This window comes from Mastomys coucha, unplaced genomic scaffold, assembly GCF_008632895.1.
Source record: "Mastomys coucha isolate ucsf_1 unplaced genomic scaffold, UCSF_Mcou_1 pScaffold8, whole genome shotgun sequence".
In the NCBI taxonomy this organism is placed as follows: domain Eukaryota; kingdom Metazoa; phylum Chordata; class Mammalia; order Rodentia; family Muridae; genus Mastomys; species Mastomys coucha.
Window position 1 is genome coordinate 64,184,905 of NW_022196914.1, and position 6,233 is coordinate 64,191,137.

Genomic DNA, 6,233 nt, shown 5'->3' on the forward strand with positions numbered 1-6,233 from the left:
ATATATGTAATTTAAGTTTAAGTGGTATACATGTTCAAGTTCTTTTCCTTCACTGATCATGTTTCCTCAATGACAATGAAAACTGAGAACTGCATTCTCCTGTTTTGCTATTTCTTGCATTTCTGTAAATGCTTGTTTTCTATTTGGAAGCTCTATTATGTGTATGTATGTACACATTCATAACTGATTTACTTTTCTAGTGATTAACATCTTCATCATTACATCTCATTTGTTTCTCACAACAGTTATCTTAAACAATCTATTCTTTCTGCTCCTCTACTCCTCATTCTTTCTCCCTCTATTGCTTCCTAAAATACAGCTATGCTGCCCTAGCTCTCCTGTCTCAGTCTTCCAAGCATCCTGGGGCTGTAGGACCATACCATTATGCCTGCCTTTACTTTGTAATGAGGCTCTGGTTTATATGGGCTGTCTTTTTCACATTCACTTTTAGTCCATGTATACTCTAAGGTCTCATGCCTCTTGCAGACAACATGTACTTTATCTTGTTTTAAAAATATAAATTCAGCAATTATCCATTTTTCTTGGTATCTGACCGAGTTACAGTGAAATCACTGCAGTAAGAAAGGGTGCATCAATTTGATGGTTTTGAGTTGCAGCTTTGCTCTTGGCCGCCGCCTTTTGTATGTGAAATGTGTGGACTCCCTAATCATTTCCCACCTGTACTGCCATCATCTTTGTAATTATCACTGCACTTACATAAACATCTTAAAATTATTGCAATCTACTTTGAATTAACTTCAACAATAAGCTTATTCCTGTATATCTTTGCCATTTAAATGTTTTGTTACAAATTAACTTCATTAAATATACATTAAGATAGCCTTATAATTACTTCGTTTTAAAATCCTTTGCCTCATTTAAAAATGAGTTACCTGCCTATATTCCGACACAGTATTCTTTATTTAGCTGTATGCTTACCTATACTGAGTTCAGCGGTTTAATCTGGCTTTATATTGCTGTTTGACTCTTCTGCTTTAACTTGAGGAATTCTTCAGAACTCTTGTTTAGCATTCCTTGGAGGATAGGTTTAGTAGGAATACTTGACCTTTCGGTTATCTGGGGAAACTTTAATTTCAGCTTCATTTTTGAGGAGCAGTTTTCTAGGTACTGTCTTCCTGGCTGTTAGGGGTATATTAGCTCCCTCTCTTCTAATCTAGGTTTCCATTGAGAAATCTGATGATAATATAATAGCAGGTGCTTTGTACATAATGATTCTTTTTTTTTCAACAGGGTTTCTTTTCTCTCTGTAGCCTTGGCTTCTGGAATTTTGTAGACCAGGCAGGCCTCAAATTCAAAAACTTGCCTGCTGTTGCCTCCCCACGTGCTGAGATTAAGGGTGTATACCACCCTGGCTATCATGGCTTAGTTTTCTCATCATCTTCATTTTGGTGACAGAATCTTATGTAACCCAGGCTGGACTTCCAATTTGCTAACTTAACACTTAATACCTTTCAATTCCTGATCCTCATGAGCCACCATACCCAGTTTGTGAGGAGCTAGGGTTTGAGCTCAGCCTCTGTGCACGCTAGCAAATGTTATGCCAACAGACTTCCTATCTCTGTAATACGTACATATGTATGTATTATGGTATACCTCAGCATTGGCCTCTCTAGATTTTCTTAGTTGGCATAATCTGAACTTTCTACAGCTGGGTATACATTCTTGTCCTAAGATTATGCGAAATTTTGTTTTTTCCTTCAAGTAGGATCACTGCTTCCCTCTTAATTATTCTGGAAGATGGAATAAAGACTAGTGAGTTCCATGAGCATGTATCCTGTCCTACTTAGTTTCCTACTAAGTTACTTATATTTAAAAAATATATTTAAAAGTAGTTATTGGGTTGTCAAGATGGCTTAGTGAGTAAAGACATTTGCTGCTTAGATAACATGAATTCAATACATAGAACTTACACGTGGAAGGAGAATCGACTCCTGCCAGATGTCTTTTGATCTGTACAACCTTATCATGAACAAAACAATAATGCAAAAATTAAAAATAATCTCAGGGAGTAAAATAATAGTCAACATTATTGACTCAGTGGTTTACTCATTCAAGCAAAATCAGTTACATGCTGTGATGGTTATCAAAATTGATTGCTTCTGACTTTTATTGACACTATCCATCAGGTTTGTTGGAACATCTAGAATCCCAGCACTCAGCAACCTGAGACAGGAGAACTGCTGTGGGCTCATAGTCAGTCTTGACAAGATACTGAGTTCCAAAACAACCTGGGTTAAAGAGAGTCCTTCTCTCAAAAACGGCTTGTTATTTATATCCAGTCATTTCTGTTCTTTCCTGAACACATAAACTGCAAACAGCTGGGCATGGCAGGGCATGCCTGTAATCCCAGCACTTGGGAGGCTAAAGCAGGACTGCAATGAGTCCCATGCCAGCAATGGCTATACAGCAAGATGGTTTAAAATTGCCAGAATAAAGAGCTAGTGTTTCTTCTCTTTAAATGTTTGTTAGTGATGCAACTGCAGTGTCAAGATTTTATAGGGGTATAACATAAGGGACTTTCATAGGACAACCAAAAAGTGAAGGTATGCCAAAACAAGGTAGGTAAAATTCTTAACAAATGTCACTTTTAAAGGTTCTGCCTAGGTCCTCCTTTCTGCTCCACAGCTCATGACACTTCCTCAAGGGAGCAACCTGGGATGGTTGTAGTTCATCCCTCTCCTCCACCCTCAGCACCGCTATTCTTCACAGTCCTAGGCTCCGTGTTACCGAAGTCATCATTTCATATTCTGCCTGAATTTTAGCCACTACTGGTCACAACTAGAAAATGACATGTCAAAAACTTACCATGAAATTTACAGGAGGTGGGGGGGAGCAGAAAACAGGAGCAAAGATGAATTATCCTTACAGCAGTGAAGTCTAGTACCCCAGACTGTAGGCATCAGAAGCACCTGACAACCTGCTATGAATGTACATTCTTGGGCACCGTGCAGGAGACTGACAGATGCTAAGGCTTGAGGAGAAATGCTAGTATAAAATATTAAGATACATGTAAGTTTTATGTCATACATAAAAGCAAGTACTATGGGCTGGAGAGATGGCTCAGTGGTTAAGAGCACTGACTGCTCTTCTGAAGGTCTTGAGTTCAAATCCCAGCAACCACATGGTAGCCCACAACCATCCATAATGAGATCTAACTCCTTCTGGTGTGTCTGAAGACAGCTACAGTGAACTTACATATAATAATAAAAAAAGAAATCTTTGGGCCAGAGCAGAGTGGGACCAACCAGAGCGAGTGGGGCCGACAGGAGCCGACCAGAGCCTGAATTCAATTCCCAGCAACTACATGTTGGCTCACAACCATCTACAGCTACAGTATACTCATATACATAAAATAAATCTTTAAAGTAAAAGCAAGTACTAAAGTCAGTTATTAATGGAATACTGACCATAGGTCCTCACTATTAACTTAACAACTTTGCTGGAGCAATATAAGGCAGATGCTCAGAAAGTCCTGACAATATAGGTACATGGTACGTGACAGAGTTTACATTGCACATAGTAAGAAAGAGGGCTGGGGCTGGACAGCTGGCTCATAGGTCAAGAGCACCCATTGCTCTTGATCTTTCACAAGGTTTGGGCTCAATTCACAGTATTTACCTGGAGACTTAAAATCATCTGTAACTACAGTGCCAGGAGATAAATGCCCTATTCTGTTTTTATGGGCAAACATATGCCATGGGTATACTGCCATGTATGCAGGTAAATACCCACATACATAAAATTAAAATTTTAAAAAGTGGGCTTTTATAGCTGATGCAGGGAGAAATGGCTCTCCACCTGACACAACAGTCAGTGATAAACTCAAGATAAACGGACTAAGGGTCTAAACCACAAAGAAAATCTACATGGCTAACAGAAGTAAATATGGAAGAGGAGCTTTGTGACTCTGGCATGGAGAATTTACTAAGAATAATGAAGCACAAATGAGATTTGATCACATACATGCTTAATTTTTTTAAAAGAAAACAAAATGTGACAAGATTCTATTAAGAATTGTGGACTGGGAAATGTTTGTAATGTCTACAGTAAAAAATTCAGGCACTGAGCTACAAGCCTGTAATGCCAGAACTAGGAGGGCTGAGGTAGGAGGATTCAGAGTTCTAGTTACACAGTGAGTCTAAATACTTCCTGTGTTATACAGGAAAAACTTGTCTCAAGTGTTCCTTTCCCAAAAGATAAATCAGTATTTAAAACCTATGGGAAACTCGTGCAATTTTATCTTTAAAACTTCAAAGAGTCCACATGTAGATTCTGTGGGCTTGAGAGGAGAGAGAGGAACATGCAGGAGAAATGAAAAGCTGCCATGGGTTAGCTAAGCCTCAAGAATGTGGTCCCAAGGGCTGCCCAATCGGAGTTAAAAGCAGCCAGGTGGAACGTACAGTAAATAGTAATAACTCAGGTTACTGATAGGAAAGTAGATCCTAACAGCACGGAGGGCAGGCAGCAGACCAGCTATCATGCAGTTTAAGGCTCATTGTAAATATAAAGGCAGTCAGTGTGTCTTTCATTTGGGAACTCAATAACCAAAGGCGGGGTAGAAGCTCCGGGCAGGAACTTTAATAATTTCTACTATGCATAACTGTCTGTAATTTCAGTTCCAGGGGATCTGGCACCCTTACACAGACATACATGTAGGCAGAGCATCAAACATATAAGGTAAGAATAAACTAAAAAAACCCAAAACACTAGGCTGTAATGTATACAAGTTTATGTATGCAAGTGTGTATGTATAATATATGTATAAGCCAGAGAGGACATTGGTGCCTTCTCAATAGGTCTCCACCTTATATTTATTTTTTACTTTTTTTAGACAGGGTCTCTCACTGAACCTGCAGTTCAGATTCTGTTAGGCTGATCTTCCTCCTCAGTGCTTGGACTATGAGCACATGCTGTCTCACCTGGACTTTGTGGGTTCTAGGCCCTCATGCTTATGTGGAAAGCACCTATCTGACTGAGCATCTCCTGAGCCCCTCAGTGACATTTAAACAGTTACCACAAACAAGATGGACCTGGTTCTGAAGACCTGTTACTGTGTAGCAGTAAGTAAGGGTGGTAAGTCAGCTTTGAGCATGGTCATTATTATAATTTAGTAAACTATATAAGTTAAAAATGGCTTCTGCATTTCATCAAAAGTTACAGACTATCAGTCAAACTGTAATATTGTTATCATAAGAAAATTCTCACAATGTGTAATTTTAATTTCCCCCCTCCAATATTCTGTAAGAAAACTTGGGGTGTTAAGTACAACATTTTACTATTTAAATTTTACTTTTATTCTATGTTATTCCAAACTTAGACAACAAAGTCTCTTACCTGACTTTCCAGAATACTCCAAATCCTACACTGAACTACAGTGGAACAGAATGCTAGTACATATACCATCTGCTGCACTCATGGTTATTTCAATGGACTATGCAGAGTGGGTCACCAAAGCTGATTCTGTGAAGCCTAATTCCTTCTGCAAAATTATAATCAATGATCCAAGTTAAGATCACTGAGAATTGTGCAGTTATATGTCTTAATTATTGCTAATTAAAGTGATTGTGAAAATGTGAAGCCAATATAGGGAGAATGTGGCTATCTTACAGTACCAACATAAAGTAAGAATAAACGGAACACCAAGAGTCCTATTAAAGAAGCTGTTTGTCATTCTTTGTTTAAGAGATTACAACACATACAAGTGAATTTTATCAAAATACAGCACATTTCTTCTACTATATTCATAAAAATCAATTCCTATGTAAATAGTACTGAAAATCAACTAAAAATGAGTTAAAATTTACAAAGAGTTGTTAAAGGGTTTCAATCAAAATTATTAAAACTATACAGTACAATACCCAATTGATAACAGCTTGAAAGAAGTGCAATATTTAAGTTCAAATATTTTTAAAAGTGCTGACTATTTTGACTAGAAATGGAAATGAGTCCAACTCATTTTGTAAAAATAATGTAGGTGGTGCTTTAGCTAGTCCTGTAAGAATCTCAACTAATCAAGGCTGAAGAGCATTAACACATTAAAAATACCCAAATTATGCTTCTCAGAAATTTTTTTAAAAATGAATTAAAGAACTGAGTATAGCCAGGCAGTGGTGGCGCACACCTTTAATCCCAGCACATGGGAGGCAGAGGCAGGTGGATTTCTGAGTTCGAGGCTAGCCTAGTCTACAGAGTGAGTTCCAAGACAGCCAGGG